We start from the raw sequence: 21,652 nt of genomic DNA on the forward strand, positions 1-21,652 counted from the left end.
GTGACAGACTCCCCACACACTGCCTTCCATGGGGGCTTGGCTATTTGCAAACAGAGGACTGATATCACTCGTGGCTTTGAAGATAAAAAGGACTCACACAGGTACCCCTAAGTGGTCACACTACAGTCAGCATGCCCTAGAACATCTAAATCTCTGTCTATTTTTAGGATCAGAGTTAATTTTCTGGTTTGGTATGAGTTGCCAAAATGGTGGTGGAAGTCTATAGTGGATGGTGTTTCACTCTTGGTTACTGGGCTGGCGAAAAGTTCATTGGGTTTTATTAGGGGAAGCACACTGACTGAAACCACCCTCCCCAGCCAGGTACCATAATAACCATCTGCATGAGTTATTTTGTGACAGGAGGCCCTGCTAAGGAACACAAAAGTAATAAGCCACCACTGAGGTGTTCACTGGAAGGACTGATGCTGAAGCTGAAACTCCAATATTTTGGCCATCTGATGCGAAGAGCTGACTCATTTGAAAAGACCCTGATGTTGGGAAAGATTGAAGGCAGGAAGAGAAGGGGACGACAGAGGATGAGATGGTTAGATGGCATCACCGACTCAATAGACATGAGTTTGGGTAAACTCCGGGAGTTGGTGATGGACAGGGAGGCTTGGTGTGCTGTGGTTCATGGGGTCACAAAGAGTTGGACATGACTGAGCGACTGAACTGAACTGAACTGACTGAAGCAGAAGAGTTCGGGAAAGGTCAAAAGGAGATGCCACATGTCTTTCCACCTCCCAGAATCTTCGCTGGCCTCCATCTTGGCTGAGCAATGTATGCGCTCCAGGAAGAACCCTACGTCAGAATGATTGGCCAAAGACAACCCAGAAACTAATCCCATCACCATAAAACCCAAGACTTTGAGCCACATGGTAGACCAGTCCTCCTGGGTTCCCTTACCCTACTGGTAAAATGTCTTGCTTTGTCAGCACAAGTGTCTCCTCAGACAATTCATTTCCAAGTGTTGGATAAGAGCCTATTCCTGGGCCCTGGAAGGGGTCCCCCTTCCTGCAACAGTTTTTTTTTTGTAAGATGTTTGGATATACATCCAAAGGGCTTGAAGGCAGAGACTCAAGCAATTACTTGTGTACCAGTGTTCTCAGCAGTAATAATCACAAGAGCCAAAATGTGGGGAAAAAAACCCAGGGCCCATCAACAGATGGTTGGATAAACAGAATGGGGCATACCCACACAATGAAATAGCACTCAGCCATAAAAAGGAATGAAGTTCTGACACATGCTACAACGTGAATGAATGTTTTCTATATGGAATAGGCCAGACACAAAAGGACAAACATTGCATGATTCCACTTACATGAAATATCTTTATAAGGCAACTTCATAGAGACAGAAAGTAGATGAGAGGTTACCAGGGGCTGGGGAGGAAGAGGGAATGTGGAGTTATTGTTTAAAGGTCACAGAGTTTCAGTTTGAGATGATAAAAATGTTTTGGAAATAGTGGTGATGGTTCTGCAGCTTGTGAATTATATCAATCTCACTGAATTGTACACTTAAAAATAGTTAAAATAGTTTTATGTTCTATGTTTTACTGAAGCAGGAGGGAAGGGGGCAGGGCACACTTTTTGAGAGAAAGACATAGCCCAAGGACACAGCATAAATTTATTAGAATCAAATGGGTCCAAGATGACAGACAAATCAACTTTGACTAGACCTTGATCCTCAGTATATGCTCACTGTAATATGGTGGCTCAGACAGTAAAGAATCTTCCTGCAATGCAGGAGATCTGGGTTCAATCCCTCGGTCAGGAAGATCCCCTGGAGAAGAGAATGGCTACCCACTCCAGTATTCCTACCTCGAGCATTCCTTGGACTGAGGAGACTAATAGACTACAGTCGATGGGGTTGCAAAGAGTCGGACACAGCTAAGCAACTTTCACTTTCAAGCTAAATGACACACCCAGAGGCTCCGTGACAGTTCCAAGGCCAACCATCAAAGACCAAAAAGTAGGTGGTGGCCCAAATCCTGGAATTCTCCATCCCTTCCCCCAAAATAGTTGAAATAATCCTGCCACCCATTATAAACTTCAGTCAGTTCACTTCAGTCACTCAGTCATGTCCAATTCTTTGTGACCCCATGGACTCAGCATGCCAGGCTTCCCTGTCCTTCACCAAATCCCAGGGCTTGCTCAAACTCATGTCCATCAAGTCAGTGATGCCATCCAACCATCTCATCCTCTGTCGGCCCCTTCTTCTCCTGCCTTCAATCTTTCTCAGCATCAGGGTCTTTTCCAAGGAGTCAGTTCTTCACATCAGGTGGCCAAAGCATTGGAGTTTCAGCTTCAGCATCAGTCCTTCCAATGAATATTCAGGACTGATTTCCTTTAGGATGGACTGGTTGGATCTCCTTGCAGTCCAAGGGACTCTCAAGAGTCTTCTCCAACACCACAGTTCAAAAGCATCAATTCTTTGATACTCAGCTTTCTTTATAGTCCAGCTCTCACATCCATACATGATTACTGGGAAAACCATAGGTTTGACTAGATGGACCTTTGTCAGAAAAGTATTGTCTCTGCTTTCTAATATGCTGTCTAGGTTTGTCATAGCTTTTCTTCCAAGGAGCAAGCGTCTTTTAATTTCATGGCTGCAGTCACCATCTGCAGTGATTTTGAAGCCCCCAAAAACAAAGTCTGTCACTGTTTCCATTGTTTCCCCATCTATTTGCCCTGAAGTGATGGGACAGGATGCCATGATCTTATTTTTCTGAATGTTGAGCTTTAAGCCAGCTTTTTCACCCTGTTCTTTCACTTTCATCAAGAGGGTCTTTAGTTCCTCTTTGTTTTCTGCCATAAGGGTGGTGTCATCTGCATATCTGAGGTTACTGATATTTCTCCCGTCAACCTTGATTCCAGCTTGTGCTTCATCCAGCCCAGCATTTTGAATGATGTACTCTGTATATAAGTTAAATAAGCAGGGTGACAATGAAATTACCCAGCCCATAAATGCTAACCACGCCACATTTTGAGGCCCCATTCACCCTCTCTGATGGCCCACACTCTATCTGTGGAGCGTGTTTCTCTCTGAATAAATCCACTTCTAACCTGTTATTTTGTCTCTCACTAAATTCTTTCTGAGATGAAACATCAAGAACCTGAGCTTCATTTGGTCCTAAAACCAGGTCCACAATCTCAATTGGAAGAACACAGGTTTGAGTCCCAGCCACAAGGGTTCAGGTCCCAGCACATGGGTTCAAGTCCCTATCTGAGGTAAACGGTTTCATTACCACAATTTTTAAAAATATTGTAATATATTGGAAACCATTGGGTTGTATTTGAAAAGGGTGAACTGTATAACATATGAATTACATCTCAATAAAACTTTTTGAAAAATATATATTTACTATAATTTATTCTGAGGCAAATTCAACAAGCTGTATAAAGTAAAAAAAATAAATAAATAAAAAATAAAAAACCAATCTATAACTGGACAAGAGATATGAATTTTCAGGTACAGCTCCCCTCAACTTTCCTCCCCCTGACACCCAGAGCCACTCTGCCACTTCAGGAATCTGGATTTGTTGCAGACAATGTTCTCCCAGGATCTCAGTCATTTCATCTGGCAGCTAAAGACCCTACCCCAGGGTAGGGCAAGCCAGGAACAGTTGCTGTTAGTGTTAATCTTGCTCATGGCTTTGGAACAGAGAAGGGCTAATCCTTGGAGAGGCTGGCTTCTGGGTATGGTTGGGGCTGGGGGCTGAGACCAGAAGAGTTAGGAAGCACTCACTCCCATCAGGATTTGGAGTCTGCTGGGCTGGCTGTGGAGCGTTTTTGCACTGGGATGTAAGAACATTTATGTTTTATATGTCCACATCCCTTCTCTCAATTAACATCAGGCTCCACACCATCACCACCATCGTACTCAACCGCAGACCTCAGGTCTTGGGGCACACACTTCTCTCATAATATTCATACTGTTGATGTGATCTAATGTAAATAATCATTAGATCTCAGTCTGCAGCATACAGGAGTCATGAACTCAGATGCCTGGAAGGTGCAGATAGGAAACCCAGGTGAATGAAGCAAGCTCCGGGGGAATGTGGCAAACAGGTCAGGGATTGGGACAGCTGTGGGGATAACTGCTAGTTCCGGCCAGTTGCTGCTATGGGGAAAGTGGGTCTTGGGTTATGACCTCTTCTGAATTTTCAAGAAAAGTCAGAATAAGGTTTTTAGGTAAAACTTCTTAATATTTATTTCATTGTTGATAACTATCTCAATTTAAAAAAAAAAAGAAAGAAAATTAAAGTCAACTTCCAGGTCTAATAATACACATCTTCAGCCTGGATACAGCCTATGACCTGCTAATTTTCAACATCAGCTTATAGCATAATCATGGTGACCAGGAAATGGTACCGTGCTTGTAGTAAGAAAACCAATATCTGCACATGGGCCAAAGGAGAACCCAGTACTGAGAGGCTGCCTGCTTTAGTTTACTACTAATAGATAAACATTGTGCTGCAATTTATTTTGATTTTGTGGATACTTTTAACTACCTTGCTTCAACTTCATATTGATTATCCTAACAATGGTTATAATGAGGATGGTCGAAGGAACCACTGGTTTGGGTTCGAGACCACATGAGGATTCTCAGGAAAGCAGCATTCCCTAAGCACTGAGCAGAACGTGGAGCCCTTGGAAATCACACCCTGGACCACTGACCACCTTGCCTATCCCAGGAATGCATTTTGGGGGCAGGTCAAGAGCTTCAGAAAGATATAGTCACTTGGCAGAGCCACAGTTTCCCAGACTATGAAAGGGGAACACGAATGCCCACAGAGTCTTGGGAGGATTAAATGAGGTATTTACAGATATGTAAAGCATTTGGCCTCTTCCCTGCAAAGGCTCAGGCTTCCCTGATAGCTCAGTTGGTAAAGAATCTGCCTGCAAGGCAGGAGATCTGGGTTTGATCCTTGGGTTGGAAAGATCCTCTGGAGAAGGGAAAGGCTACCCACTCCCGTCTTCTGGCCTGGAGAAGGGAAAGGCTACCCACTCCCGTCTTCTGGCCTGGAGAATGCCATAGACTGTATAGTCCACAGGGTTGCAAAGAGTCAGACACCAGTGAGCGACTTACACTTCCAGCAAAGGCTAAAGCTGTCCCACCCCTCCCCACACGGCTTCACCATGCTTCGTACTTGCTCACCAGGTTTAACCTAAATACGCAGCTCTCTTTGCTGCATCTACTGTGAGAATGAAGACCATTCACAACAGTTAAACTGTCAACATTCCAGAAAACATCAACATCCCTCTGAAGAGAAGCGCAACTACTGTGACGGGCCGAGAGGAACCCTGCAGAGGGAGTTCAATGACATCAATGTAGAATTCAGTCTCTTTGTGAAGAAAAAGCAGCAGCTCCAGGTTGACAAAGGGTGGGGCGCTATCCAACAGAAAGGGACTGGCTGTTGTTTGCACTCTTTGTGGCCATGGACAGAACACAATCAAGGGTGCTACACTGGGCTTTTGTTAGCAGGTGACGTCTGTGTATACTCCTCCATCCACGTTATTTCCAAAATTTCTTGGACACAAAATACATACACAGGGTTTAGATGAAGCCAGGTGTTGCTTGTTAAGTATCTCAAGACCATAAAGATGAGTTAATTCTGGAAGGAAACAACGTTGAACTTACATCAAATTCAGCTGCTTTGATTCAGCAAGCCATGGCTGCTTAAAAGCAAAGACATTAGAAAAATTCTGGATGGCTTCTATCTGTCTGAGAAAGGAGCTGTTCCCCAGGGTGATTAAGAAGATCTAAGTAGTTGAGATCAAACCAGTCAATCCTAAAGGAAATCAGTCCTGAATATTCACTGAAAGGACTGATGCTGAAGCTGAAGCTCCAATACCCTGGCCACCTGAGATGAAGAGCTGACTCATTGGAAAAGACCGTGAAGCCGGGAAAGAGTGAGGGCAGAAGGAGAAGGGGGCAGCAGAGGATGAGATGATTGGATGGCATCATTGACTCAGTGGACATGAGTTTGAACAAACTCTGGGAGATAGAGAAGGATAGGGAAGCCTGGCGTGCTGCAGTCCATGGGGTCGCAAACATTCAGACAAGATTTAGTGACTGAACAACAACAAAGTTGTCCAACTACAGGCACAACCAAATGCCAGATGATTCCTCAGGCCTATCTGTGATATTGAATATTTTAAAGATGAAAGAAAAGCCTTGTATTGAAAAATATTCATCTAGATAGACAGATGTGTGGTGCTTGCCAAACCTGAGCTCCATATTCAATGGTCGATCCTCTTTTCCATCATGCCACACAGCATGCGGGATTCCCCAACCAGCAGCTGAACCTCTGCCCATAGCAGTAGAAGTGCAGAGTCTTAATCACTGGACCGCCAGGAAGTCCAGATCCTCATAACTTGACAGCAGATTCTTTTTTTAGACAAACTGTATAAGGTCTCAACATAGTCATGGTTACTGGTATTCTTTGTCTTTTAACAGGGAGAGAGGCGATGTATGTTGGAGCCCAACATGGACAGGTGTGTGCAAGTGGGCAAACAGAGCCACCACGCCAGGTGAAAAGGCTCAGGGGACACTCTAGTGCTTGAGAACCAAGGCTTCCATCTTGTTCTCTCAAAACTAGCCAGTCAGCCCTTTCCCCAGGGAGGATCTCCTGGCTCTTGGGTACCTCTAACCACTAGAGGGAAAGAAGGGAAGAAAAATGATATCTGTTGAGCATCATTTGCTTTTCTTCTTCCTTTCAACTCCTTCCTCAAATACATCCCACCCCAACACATAATGGCCAGTGAATCCTGTTCATTATTCTTTTGAAAGACCTCTTCTCTCCATTCCCACTCTCACAGCTCCATTTGGGCCTCATCAGAGATTGCCTTTGCTCCCTAACAACCATTCCCCACTCCTCCAGGCCACCCTTACACTGCCTGCCCTAAGTATTTTCCAAGGGACCAGAGGTTGGGGGAAGGAGAGGCTAACCCTGCCGTTCCCAAGCTTAGAAGTCTTTATAGATATTCAATTCCTCTCAAGGAAAAGAAACATTTCCTTAGCCCCATATCCCTCTGGAGCTTCATCTCTCATGTCTTATCCCCACCCCACCAGGCATTCCACACTAAAGCCACACTGCATTTATCATTTCCTGTGTAGGCCAACCCCAGGCACCACTTCATGCCTTTATTCAGGCTATTGCCGCTGGGCCTGGCTTTTCAAGTGAATTTTTACCCCAGTCTCTTAAGGCGAATGTCTTTAACCCCATCTCTGCAAATAAGGTGACATGCAAGATAGGATCCTCTTACTAGTATTCAAGACAAATTCCACAACATCACAGGCATGAACTAAGCAATATGCTATATTGGGGGAAGGCAAGTGAATCAAGCAAGGATCGACAAAATAAGCAGAAGCTAAGGTCCCTTGGATCCTCCCATCCTCCCACAGAGAGACACACAGGGGCCAGGAAGCTTTGGGGCCCACAGTGTGGGTCTGTGCGGCAATGGAGGCCCCTACCCCAACCGTCACTCTTTCTTCACATGCTCCAAGTGCCAGAACAAAATTGACAGTGGTGCCAGGCAGTCTGGATTTGCCTGCTGTTTACAGGAGTTGTCTGAAAATGCCAACTGCCCAGATCTTAGGATATGAGACACCAATGTGGACACTAGAGACCCTCCTGTTAGGGAAAGAACCCCTGGGCCCCCAGGCTTACCTGAGATGCAGCAGCTCCCAAGAGAGAAGACAGGAAAGCCCATCCAGTCCCAGATGGCTCAGTATCCCTGCAACCCAGAGTAAGCACCCACTTTAGACAATTCCATTCCCGGAATGTCATTTTAGACAATTCTGATCATCGCATCACACAAGGAAACTGAAGCCCAGAACTCAAAGCCCATGGGCAAGATCACACAGCTGGTAGATGGTGGAGCCCAGATTCTAAATCAGGTCTTGTCTATGATACTGTATCTCAGGAGCATCCTTGTTATCCAACCTGTGGTCCTCAGTGGCTGTGTGAGGACCCCATTCTCTCCTGGAGCAGCCCATGGGGCCAGTCCACCCATCAGCACCTCTATGGGAGGGAGAATCTGCTCCCCTGAGATATTCAGGATGACTGGAGCCAACAGGAGGCCTTGAAGATACCAATAAAACAAGTTCACTTTGTGTTGCCTATATCCTGAGATTTCTAGATGGCAGGGTAATTTGGTTTTCTCTTTCAAGTTGATTTTCCACTTTCCAGCGCCAGAGGTAAACCCCGGAAAAAAAAAAAAAAAAAGGCTTATACCAACTCAGGAAAATACAGACACCGTTAACAACTTCCCTCCTTCCTTTTCCTAGGAGAGCAGAAACATCAGCTCAACACAGATAATAATAAAGTCCTGCTGCGTGTGAGTATGTGTGCATGCATGCATGTTTGTGTGTATATGTGTGTAGGTCTCTCTGTGGGGTTCTGGAAGAGTTAAATAAATATGTCTCTACCTCTCATGGATTCTGCGCCATCTGGTAGCCAACTTACAGGGGCCAAAGACCATCATAAATTGTACAACTCTAGTTGAAGGGAAACAGAACCAGAGCAACTTAGCCTCTACACTTGCTATCATTTCAGGGTCTCAGAGAATTTAGTATTTGGGGAATCCCAAAAGTAACTTAAAGATGCACACACACAAACAGATAGCTTAGGGGGAAGCTGCTGCATAGCACAGGCAGCTCAGCTCTGTTCTCTGTGATGACCTAGAGGGGCGGGATGGGAGCGGGGAGGAAGCCTCAGGAGGGAGGGGATACATGTACATATATGTCTCACTTTGTTGTGCAGCAGAGACTAACACCACATGGTAAAGCTATTATCCTCCAGTTACAAAAATAAAGATGCACACATGTGCGTGCACACACACACACACACAAAATCACAAGCTGGTGTGTAATCTTCCTCTGGCCCAGTCCAAGGCATTACAGGATTTGTCTGTATCCCCCACTTTTCCTTCTTCCAGGCCTGTTGTTATGTTGTGCTTAGTTGCTCAGTCGTGTCCGACTCTTGGAGACCCTATGGACTGTAGCCCACCAGGCTCCTCTGTCCATGCGGATTCTCCAGGCAAGAACACTGGAGTGGGTTGACATGCCCTCCTCCAGGGGATCTTCCCAATCCAGGGATCGAACCCAGGTCTCTCACATTCTTTACCATCTGAGCCAAAGACTCAGGCCTAGGCACAGTCTTTTACTGCCCCATGACCACAGTATTGGCCTTGACCCTGCAGAAATCTTTGAGCCCTTCCTGTGAGGATTCACGTGTCCCCCTGACCAGCACCCATGGAGACATTCTTTGGGTTCTGTTGTTGCTGGAATAATTTTGCCACATCTGAGAAACTGTTGAAGTGACAGTTTTACCTGTCCACGGCTGGCTGTCTTCTCACTGCTCTGGCAACATGAGCACATTATGTAGATGCAGTGAAGGCCACGGGAGAGATCCCTGGATGCAGAGAACAGGCTGTGAGATGAGGATGACATTCCAAACAGTGAGGAAGGCATCTGGAGATACAGCCTGAGAAATTCTGGAGGACGTGCAGTTGGCCACCAGCTGCTGAAGATACAGAGACCCATGGACAGATGGTCTGAGAGAGGGCAGATGATTTTGGAGTCGTTTCAAGCATGTACTCTCTGACCCACTCAGACAACAGTCAGCCAGAGGACTCCATGGGTGTCCTCAACCCTGTGGTCCTCAACCTTACTGCCTTAATAATGGGTGGATAACAGTCAAAATATTTACAAAGGGCCAACGTTTTGCCTTTATAAGTGTGTGTTTGCTTGCTGAATTCCCAAGTCCAGCGATAAGGCTTGGCTGTCTGAGATGACAGATAAGATTCCATTCTCTAATCATCCTATTTTTAGTCGTGGGGACAAGGGAGTTGAATTACTATGCTATCGTCCCCTGGGGATGAAACCCATCTGTTCCTAAGAATCTTAATGGAAAGGTTAGGTCTGTTTTTTTTCTCCCATATCCTCTACTCTAGGGAGAATAGATATTCTTCAAAAATCATTTTCTAAAAATCCAGATTTTCTGATCTGTTTATAATCTCGGTGTGTTTTTTGCCCCCATTTTATCTTTATCTTCTTCCTCATCGTCATGACTCCCCAAATCACTTAAGTTTCCCCCACCTGAACACCTACCACACAGGGAATGTTGTTTCAAAAAGTCATCTTTCCTTTAATAGATAACTGCACAGAACAGCAAGGAGGCCCTCAGGGGAGGTGGGGCTATCGAGCTCGTCATGGAATTTGGAGAGCAAGCTTGCATTTGGGAATTTGACAGTCAGCAAAGGTGCCAGTCCTTTTTCTGGAGACCAGTCAGTCTTGGGCTGAATCTAAGAGTACACTCCTGATCTGCCTGAAGCTTCCATTAGCTGATTTGACCTTTCCAACAGGGTGTGTTACCACAGCAAGCTTCCCATTGGTTCAATGAGCCTCATTCAGAATCAGATGAGTGCTTTCTGGCTTCCCACCCCATTCTAATTAGTGTACTTCACCTAACTAGTACCAGCAGAGGCTGCTGCACACTCTCTGCATCCCTTTCTACTGAGTCTATGAAGCGTGTGTGACTAGACAGTACATGCTAATTGCTAAAAGTAGCCCTGGGAGTGTTTACAGGCTTGGGATCTCTCCTCCCCCTCCCTTCCTGCCCTCTCCACCATCTCCTCCAGTCTTTCCACTTCCTTGTCAATTTATGTCATAATAATACCTTGATCTTGAGTCATTTTAAAAATTCTTTTCAGTTAGTGTCACACCTTTGATCCCATGTAAGAAAGACTTTGATCACACCATCCAGTCCCATCACTTCATGGCAAATAGATGGGGAAACAATGGACACAGTAACAGACTTTCTTTTGGGGGGACTCCAAAATCACTGCAGATGGTGACTACAGTCATGAAATTAAAAGACGCTTGCTCCTTGGAAGAAAAGCTATGACAAACCTAGACAGCATATTAAAAGCAGATATTACTTTGTCAACAAAGGTCCGTCTAGTCAAACCTATGGTTTTCCCAGTAGTCATGTATGGATGTGAGAGTTGGACTATAAAGAAAGCTGAGTATCAAAGAATTGATGCTTTTGAACTGTGGTGTTGGAGAAGACTCTTGAGAGTCCCTTGGACTGCAAGGAGATCCAACCAGTCCATCCTAAAGGAAATCAGTCCTGAATATTCATTGGAAGGACTGATGTTGAAGCTGAAACTCCAATACTTTGGCCACCTGATGTGAAGAACTGACTCCTTGGAAAAGACCCTGATGCTGAGAAAGATTGAAGGCAGGAGCAGAAGGGGATGACAGAGAATGAGATGGAAAAAAAAAAAAAAGAATGAGATGGTTGGATGGCATCCTTGACTTGATGTACATGAGTTTGAGCAAGCTCTGGGAGTTGGTGATGGACAGGGAAGCCTGGCATGCTGCAGTCCATGGGGTCGTAAAGAGTCGGACATGACTTAGAGATTGAACTGAACTGAACTGAAGAAAGACTTTAGGGATGGGATGGCAGGTGGGTGGGGGAGCCTTGGGGCTGGCCTGAAAGCACAAATAGAAGGCTGAGAAAGGTTTCAAGAAAGACAGCCTGCCCAGACCGTGACCTTGACCCCGTGCTCATGAAGGAAGATAGGACACAGCCCAGGTGAGACTTCTTCCCTTCCAAGTGGAAAAATGACCAAGGTCTGACCAAGAGATGAGCAGCCTTAATGAAGGTCACTCCAAAACCAATGACAGGTATTTGCCTAAAATCGAGCTCTCTCCCTTCCTATATCTTCTCACTAGATTAGTGTGTCTCAAAATATTTCAGCAACAGGATCTTCGCCTGAAACAAAATTTGGGCAGAATGCATTGTTCAAAGCAGACAGAAGTTCAGAATGTTGTTGTTCAGTTGTTAAATCGTACCCAACTCTTTGCAACCGCACGGAATGTAGCACGCCAGGCCTCCCTGTCCTTCCCCATCTCCCAGAGTTTGCTCATATTCATGATGTCCATTGAGTCAGTGATACCATCCAACAGCATGGCTACTGTTGCTGACCAAAATCTTGGCTTTCTCTGCCCACCAAAGCCAAATAAAAAATATGGAGACAGAGTCTGGAGGAAATAGAAAGGTGGATTTTATTCTCAGATGCAGAAAGGAAAACACAGTAGGCTCATGCCTCAAGAACTGTACCCCGACTCTATGAGGAGTCTAGGGGCTTATATAAGGCAAGGGCTCAAAGTCAGGAGTCGTTGATGAGGAACAAAGGTGATAGGATCTTGATTTCTTTCTCTTGCATTGTTTCAAAGACAGTCAGAGACTGCAGTCAGGAACCCAGTAATTGAATCTGGCAGTTTGATGGCTCTCACCTTCTTTCTGATAACTACAAGGGGAAGGGTACTGTAAGGGCAAACACCAGACACAGGATGTGTCTAGCATAGAGTCAAAGGAAAATTGTGAATTGTAGCTCCTGCAGAGTTAGGGAGCAGAAAAGCAAAGTTGGTTTCAGAATGCTGAGTTAGGAGCAGTTACAGTAAAAACACTAGGAATGTGCAGGCCTTCTCACTGTTCTCTTTATCTTCTTTGTTCTCAGGAAAGGGAAAGAGAAAAAACTCATTCCTCTTTTTTCCTTCTCACTGCAACACTATCATCAAAAAGTCCACAAATAAAAAATGCTGACGAGGATGTGGAGAAAAGGAAACTCTCATGCACTGTTCGTGGGAATGTAAATTAGAGCAGCCACTTTGGGGAACAGTATGGAGGTTCCTCAAAAAGGTAAAAATAGTACTACATGACCCAGCAATTCCACTCCTGGGTATATGTCCAGGAAAACCAAAAATACTAATTTGAAAAGATACATGCAACCCCATATTCACAGCAGCAATGTTTACAATAGCCAAGACATGGACGCCGTCCACAAGCCATTCAATATATGAATGAATGAAGATGCAGCACATAAATACACCACATCTTCTTAATCTATATATCAAGTACTCAACCGTGAAAATGAATAAAATTCTGCCATTTACAGCAATATGGATGGACCTAGAGAATATTATGCTTAATGAAATGGCAGACAAAGACAAATCTAAAAAGTATACAAATGAAAGTATATGCAAAACAGAAACAGGCTCACAGATACAAAAAACAAACTTGTGGTTACCGAAGGGAAGGGGGGCGGAGAGGAACAAATTTGGGGTATGAGATTAACAGATACAAACTCCTATGCATAAAATAGATAAGCAACAAAGATATGCTGTATAGCACAGGGAATTATAGCCATTATTTTTTATTTATTTATTTTTTATTGAAGGATAATTGTTTCATAGAATTTTGCTGTTTTCGGTCAAACCTCAATATGAATCAGCCACGGGTGTACATATATCCCCTCCCTTTTGAAACTCCCTCCCACCTCCCTCCCCATCCCACCTCTCTAGGTTGATACAGAGTCCCTGTTTGAGTTTCCTAAGCCATACGTCATTATTTCTTAGTAACCTATAAGGGAGTATGTTGTTGTGTGTGTGTAAAAGTCTCTCAGTTGTGTCTGACTCTTTGTGACCCCATGGACTGTAGCCTGCCAGGCTCCTCTGTCCATGGAATTCTCCAGGATAGAATACTAGAGTGGGTAGCCACTCCCTTCTCCAGGGAATCTTCCCAACCCAGAATCGAACCCAGGTCTCCTGCAGTGCAGATGGATTCTTTACTGCCTGAGCCACCAGGGAAGCAAGAATATTGGCGTGGGTAGCCTATCCTTTCTCCAGGGAATTTTCATGACCCAGGGACCAAATCAGGGTCTCCTGCATTTCAGGCAGATTCTTTACCAGCTGAGCTACCAGGGAGTATAATCTGTCAAAAATATTGACTCCCTATACTGTATGTCTGAAAATAATATTGTGTAAATGTTATTGTAATATATTACAGTATTGTATACATACTATTGTTACAATATAATATTTTATATCAACTATAATTTTGAAAAGCAGAAGTCGGGCACCTGGGGGCAGGAGGCCCTCCAGCAAATACAATGGGAAGTGTCAGGAACCACTGCTCTCTGGACCAGAAGCCTCCTTTGGGCAGAAGGACACTGTAATCCTAGCCTTCCCACCCCTACTCTCCCTTCCCCCAACCAGAGGGGAGGACAGATGCTCCCAAGTAAATGAGCTGAAATTCAAGTAAGAGAAATTCCTCGGGGCTGTTTACTTGGTGTTCCATGCCTGACAGGTTCTCCTGTGGCCTCTGGCTGCATCATCCCTGGGGGTGCGGGGAGAGGGAGCAGAAGGGCGGGCGGCTGACAGGGCCAGAAGCCTGGGCAGCATTAGGTAGCAGTGCTGCTGGCCCAAGGAGAGGAGGCATCTGATACCTGCCCACCTGCTTGATCCTTCCCACATCTCTCCGTCCTGCAGACAGATTCCTGGCTCTATCGTGTGGGGTTTCCTCATGCCTTCTCACCCATTCTATACCAAGTCTCCATCAAATCAGACAGCAGGGGACTTCCATGGTGGTCCAGTGGTTAAGAATCTGCCTGCCAAAGCAGGAGACATAGGTTCGATCCCTGGTCCAGGAAGATCTTACATGCCAAGGGGCAGCTAAACCCAAATGCCAAAACAATTTAGCTTGTGCTCTAGAGCCCTGAAGCTGCAACTACTGAATCTTGTGCACCCTAGAGCCTGTGTTCTGCAACTAGAGAAGCCATTGCAATGAGAAGCCCAGGCACTGCAATAAAGACCCAGCACAGCCAAAAACAAACAAACAAATATCTTTTTAAAAAATAAATAGTTTTTTAAAAAGTTTTTTAATCAGACAGCAGGGACTTGCAGGTGCAGAGCAGATATGGAAATGTGAGTACAAAGACAGTCTTACTCTTCTTTTTAACTGTTGAGCAGCCTTTAGCAAGCATCAGGCAAAGCCAATGGAATTCTCCTCCCTGGTCTCTCTTGGAGGTAGCAGGAGATGTGCTGAACCTGGAGTCAGGAGCCCAGCGAGCTTCCAGCTCTGCTTCCAGCTCTGCTGCGAGCCCTCCCAGCGGTCCTGAGCAAATGTCTTGACTCACTCAACTGGCCTCTCAATAAAGAGGCAGTTTCTGAGGTCTCTTCTAGCTCTACCCCCATGTTTAGAAGGTCACAGATGGTTACTGCCTGGTGAGCCCTTAGCCCTGCTCTGAGAAAAGGCATCCAGAAGGCTCTTTTGGAGAAGTTACTCAGATAATGCCTTGCCCAGGGCCAGCTGAAAGAGAGAAGATGCCCAGAACAAAAGCAATTCACACACTGGGCCAAGTGACGCTGCCACCAGGGAGGTTGTCTGTCCCAGAGGGACCCTCCTTATTGATGGGGGCCAGATCCTTACGTGCTCCTGTGTCAGGGGATGAATACCAGGGTCTCGGAGAGCATGTCAGAGTGACCACAGGAGACACGGTGCTCTAGACAAGGACTGGACACTGTCCACTTCTCCAAGGCACTCCCACAGAGCGCTGGCAGCACTCGGACCAGGCACTGCTGTGCCACTGTTGAGACACCTTCCAGGGCTCTTCCTCTTGTGGCCTGGCAGCCAACACCCATCCCCTGAGGAGAGCCAGGCCTCCTTGTCTTGCCCTTGCAATCCTCAGCACCTTGAGCAATTAATCTATTCTATTCTCTAAGTGGGTCATGATAGGTAAGGCCTGGGTCATAAATCACCAGACACCTTGAGTCCCATGTAGGGCAGGATTTGCTCCTAATCCAACATGTGGATTAATTCCTTGTGGGTCAACCAGACCAAATATTCCTTTAGTCAGGAGCCCTGGGGACTTCTCTGGTGGTCTGGTAGCTAAGACTCTGCACTCCCAATGCAGGGGGCCTGGGTTTGATCCCTCCTCAGGGAACTAGATCCTACATGCTACAACTAAAAACATCTCACATGTCTAAAGAAAGATCAAAGATCCCAAGTGCTGCAACTAAACCCAGTGCTACTAATTTTTTTTTTCTTAATATCAGGAGCCCTGCATAGTTTATTATTAACTAGCAAGGTGATGTTGCTAAGTGTGCTTGAGCTCTGTCTTGTCTCCTCAGCATCTAATGGGGACAATATCATTCAACCCACTCACCTCCTTAGGGCTGTTGTAGAAAGAAATCAAACGTGATCCTGTATGTAACCCTTCTTAGGTGTAAACAATGTGTGAGATAAATAGTTGTCTTCATACCCAAACAGTGAAGGGCGTGAGACAGCAGGATATGAACATTAAGAGCGCTGGTTCTGGAGTCAGACTTGATTGGGGTCAGATCATGGCTCCAGCACTGCCTGCACAGGTGACCTCAAACAAATGACTTTAGCCTCTCTGTGCCTCAGTTTTCTCATCGGTGAAAGGGAGTGATAATAATAGCCTCCGCTTCAGAGAGTTGATAATGAAGCTGATGCATGTCAAGGGCTTAGACCAGAGCTTACCACAGAGTGAACACTCAATACATGTTCATTATATTAAGAGGAACACATTTCTCTGGCCAGAAGCCCATTGTGTAGGTTCCCACAGCCTTCCTGTGCACTTGGGAATGAAGCCCTGACTGGGCGGATCCTCCTCCCACAGAGGCGGGCTGGGCCCCCATTCTGCTGCACCTGCAATGTGGGGCCTCAGCAGCCGCCTCCCACCTGAGAGCCTCAGTCTCCCCCCAGCAGAGAAATACCATCATAATTGCCAGCAGCACAAACAATCATCTGGGTAGTTTATTAGCGGCGTCTCAGAGGAACCCCTTCCCCCTAGACTTCCGGGGTGTGCCCTGAGACAACTTCCGGGGTGTGCCCTGAGTGTGGGGACAAGGGGAGGATGAACATATACTGCTCACCGAATCAGGGCAAAAAACAAGTCCTGGGCTGAGGAGCGACTCCCTGGCAAAAGTACAGAGAATTGGTTTTGCCTTAAACACCTTTAAAGAAAAGGATTTCCCAGTTCAAGAGAGAGGGGACATATGGCTGATTCATGTTGATATTTGGCAGAAACCAACAAAATTCTGTAAAGCAATTCTGTTTCAATTAAAAAATAAATAAAATAAAATAAAGTTGGTTCACTTTTAACTAAAAAAAAAAGGATTGTCCAGCCTTTCCTTGGGCCTTCGTATTCCTAGTTGGGCACACAGAAATCCCCCACCTTGAGTTCGAAATGAGGTGGACCTTTTAAAAGGATTTTAATTTCCAGAATTCAACCTGTTCCTCTCTGCCAAGCCCTTTACTGGGAGCAGCGGTCCTTGACCCCCTGGGTGGGCAGGAAGCGGGAAGGGTGGGCACCCAGCCTCAGTGACCTTTGCTCTGCTGTTGCCAAGCGTGTGACATGAACAAAGGAGCCCCAAACCCTGGGGGCCTGGCCCAGGCTGACCACTCTGAGCGGCCCAGGGTGGGAGTCTCCGCCACGCACCACTCTGTTTCTGCAGTAGTTCTCAGGAAAACTGCTTGGTGACCCCGAGAAGGGTCTCCTCTGGAGCTGAAGGACAGGCAAGGGGAGTCCCCCTGCATTGTGAGTGGCTCTTGTGTGTTGGGTCAGTCACCAGCTGGATTCCCACACTGGCTGCAGCATCTGTAAGTGACCTCCTTCTCTTTATTTTTTTTTATTAAAATCTGGTTCATGTACCATATTATGTAAGTTACAGGTATACAATGTAGTGATCAGTGACTGCCTTCTTGTGCAGCCAGAATGACATCTCTGGCCTCGAGTCTGGATTTCCTAACCCTCAGATGCAAGCTGCAAATGGTACCACAGCAGTGACCAGTTCTTGGTATTTGCTCAGGTGGCATGAAGACCTTTGTTCTTGAATCAGACCTGAACCAAACTGTGGACTCTGCCAGCCCAGCTTGCACAGTCACCTCCTGAGTGATTCCTAATGACTGACACATGTGATCTGAGGTAAGCAGCATTAGAGCTCCATCAACACACAACCCACGCAAAGCTCTGGGTTAGAAAAGAAGGGCGGACAGGCCCTGACCTTTGACAGATGTCTTTTCCATCAAGGAGGATCACTCTCTTTACACCAATAAGAGTGTGTCGGTACTGAGGTTTTCTCTGTGGAGGTCAAAATACATTCTGCAGATTTTGCCTTTTCCAATGTCAAAAAATATTTTTTTAATTTCAGTATTTTCTGAGACAAAGTCTATGTGAGGTATGATATTGTTATTACAAATCCCACTGTACAACTAACCAAAGGCCCAGGGAATCAGAGGGGCATAATTCATTCTCTCCTTCAACAAATATTTGACCAGCATAAGACTAAAACAGGGTTTCGCAGTTGGCTCAGTGCTCAAGATTCTGCCTGCCAATGCAGGAGACGCAGATTCCATCCCTAAATTGGGAAGATGCCCTGGAGGAGGAAATGGAAACATGCTCCAGTATTCTTGCCTGGAAAATCCCATGGATAGAGGAGCCTAGTAGGCTATAGTCCATGGGATCACAAATAGTCAGACACAGCTGAGCGACAGAACGTACACAGCACAAGATTAAAACAGCCTGCAAAGCAATGTGTCAAGTTCCTCTCACTAAAACACAGCCTGTAGTCACAAGATTTGCTGGTTCAGCAGTAGTGGTCAGAGTCCAAGTAAGACCTTTGGAGACCATAAGTACAAAACCGATTAAGAAATCTCACCCTAAGTACTAAAAACATTAATACTAAATCACATTTTTTTAAGTATGAAGGGATGAAAGCAAGGATCTGAATTTTCCTGTGAGGAATATTTCACTAGCAAAAGATCTTCACCCCTCTAACCCTCCTCCCTCCACCAAATTTCTAATCTGGCCTAAAGGGTGGGGATACAGAGGGGTTGCATTTAAGGAAGTTATTGCCTAGAAATTGAGAGATCTTCCTCAGGGGGAAGAGAGAGAGAGACTTCCTTACACTGCAAAGTGGTCTAAAGTAGGCCATGACCATTGTAAGGCTGCTCACTGGGGGAGGGATGAGAATTCTCTGGAAGAGCTGAGCCTGATGCTGTAATCTTGGGTTAGGGAAGAGATAGCAGAATCCAACGCAGGAAGTCTCTGGAAGGAACTAAGGCTGTTCCAGCCTCTGGGAGAATGATCAAAGGGAAGAGATGGAGCCCAAGTGGAAAATTATCTTGATTCATCCAGGAAATTAAGGACAAAAGCAATAATTCGGTTTCCACAGAGAAGTATGTGTGCATTCTTGGAAGAACAAGGAGGAGAAACACTGGCTTTTAAGGTCAGCTTTAGAAGATACTGGGCTTCCCTGGTGGCTCAGTGGTAAAGAATCCACCTGCCAGAGCAAGAGATGCAGGAGACACGCGTTCCATCCCTGGGGCGGGAAGATCCCTGGAAAAGGAAATGTCATCCCACTCCAGTATTCTTTCCTGGAGAATCTCATGGACAGAGGAAACTGACAGGCTACAGCCGATGGGGTCGCAAAGAGTTGGACATGACTTAGCCCCTGAGCACGTGCACATGCACTTAGAAGACACTAGATTCACAAGTCAGGGCCAGGTGAGCAGAGAGGAGCAGAGATTAGAAAGGCTTGGAAATAACAGTAATAGTTTTGGTTAATACAAGTTGGGCCTTCTGACCTCCAAATCCTGCCATCTTAGATGTACCATCCCCTGAGATTCATCCGCACTTGGCTGCGCACCCAGATGCTGGGTACATCGACGCTGTGTGGGAGGGACACCATGGGAGCCCAAAGGCGAAAAGGTTGTGAATCCCAGGGTACCGCTTTACAAAAGCCATTTCTCCTCGGCCTTGGATAATTCTAGAAGACCATGACCTACCATACAAGGGGCAGAGAGAAGTGTCCAGAGATGTTCTATCTGCAGCTGCCTTGAGGTTTTCACCCAGTACTTTGTGTCTGATTGAACCCACATCTCCTGCATTGGCAGGCAGATTCTTTACCACTGAGCCATGAGCAAAGCCCAGTGTCTTCTAGAGGGGACCTTAAAAGCCAATGTTACCCTCTTGTTTTTCTAAGAACACACACACACACACCTCTCTAAGGAAACTGAGTTACTGCTTTTGTCCTTTTGTTTCAACTTCTCTCTAAACAAGTTTCTTTAGCTGTTAGGAAAATAGCAGTTCTGAAGGCAGGGGTCGCTGGACCAGCAGCACCAACATCTCCTGGGGGAACCTGTTATAACCACAGACACTCGACCTGGACCTGACCGCAGACGGAGAGCAGCAGAAACTGTAGGGGCGGGGCCAGCAACCTGTTCCGTTGATGCTGCTACCAGCTCATTTGAGAGCTGCTCCTGAGCAGAATGCAGTCCCACTGAGCTATAAGAGACTTAAATTGTTCACCTTTTCACTACTTATCGATCTCTGTATCGAGCTCTGTGTGACACGTAGCTCAAGGCTTCTGGCGTTATTATGCATATTGTTGAGTCAACTATTCTAACTTTGCCCGGTGAGGAGAAGGTACCTGGGTCAAATTTGTAATTGGATCCCCTGGATCTTTCTTTTTTAGGCTGGGGAAGTGCAGCACAGTTAAAAAAAGAGCTGTGGCTGCATTTGGCTCCCTCTGAGCTGTCTGGATTGGCCAGGCAACCGAGAAGTGTCCTTAAGACCTGCAGCAGTTGGTTCCTTCCCTTTGGAAACCAGAACTCGGAGGACGGCACGAGACAGGCAGCAACTGTGCAGATGGCTCCCAGGCTGCCCTGGTTCCTTTTCATTTTTCAGGTTCATTTACCCCAGCATTTCTCAACATCGACCTCCCCCCCGCCCCAGTCAATCCCCAGGGAAAATAGAATATTATCGCCCTGGACACGGTTCTACCCTCACCCTTTAGCTGCCCTCTCTACCCCCGCCACACATTCCATCTGGCTCTGTGTGTGTGTGTTCTGGGCCTGCCAGAACATTCCAAGACAGAGGCAATTGCTTCCTGCCTGGCTCACGTTGTCAAGCAAGATATGTGAGGCCAGAGACAGGTATCTGTAAGGGAAGCCAGATGTCTGATGCTGGCAACCTGGCACAAGAAGAAGAGGAGGCCACAGGGGTTTCTGTGTTACGCCTGGAGCTGGCTAACCAGGAAGGCTGCTACATAAGGAAGCATGTGGGTTTCAGCACAGCTATTCACCTGTTGCTGATTAGTGGGCTGCCTGTCAGTCGTGCAGGCTCACTGAGCTGTCAGATGCGGACAGACGCAATCGAGAAGGGTTGGTTCTGTTTAGCAAAAGCTTTTATTGAACCCTGGACTCTGTTAGGTGCTGGGAAACCTGAACTAAGTAAACCAGAGTCCATGCTCACAAGGAGCTCATGGTCAAGAAGAGGAACGTGGGCCAGTAAACAGTCATTTACAGTCCACATGAGAAGGCAAGGAAACTGTCTCCACTGGACAAAACACCTGCAGAAATGCTCTGAAAGTTGAATCAGGCTGATGTGGTGGTATTTTCCAGAAGGGTGTTCCAGGCAAGAGAGAACAGTATGTACAAAAGCAACGTGCCCTAACTCTGCAACAGTCACACTAAAGCTCAGGTTCAAATGCCAGGAGCAGCGTTAGGAATGCGGCCTCCTTCTGATGGGGCCAAAATCCAAGCCGGACAACCAGAGAGAGGAGACAGGCCCACTGCTGCCAGGCAGACTGTGCAGACCCTGATGGCCCCGAGTAGGAAGAGCAGGGCTGCTCTGCAAGAAGAAAGTGTGGGAGCTGGAGACCGGGGACGTCTTAAACCCCTATGTATCTGGGAGGATATGAACCAGGATAAAAGGGAGAATCTAGGTGTGCAGAACTGAAATTTGCCCATCTGGACTCGACAGGAGGT

At 46.2% G+C, this 21,652-nt stretch overlaps 1 pseudogene; it reads left to right on the plus strand.

The window, feature by feature from the left end:
- Positions 1 to 5,208: 5,208 nt before the first annotated feature.
- Positions 5,209 to 5,759, plus strand: LOC122441655 (annotated as a pseudogene).
- Positions 5,760 to 21,652: the final 15,893 nt, after the last annotated feature.

This window comes from Cervus canadensis, chromosome 5 (genome assembly GCF_019320065.1).
Source record: "Cervus canadensis isolate Bull #8, Minnesota chromosome 5, ASM1932006v1, whole genome shotgun sequence".
NCBI lineage: Eukaryota > Metazoa > Chordata > Mammalia > Artiodactyla > Cervidae > Cervus > Cervus canadensis.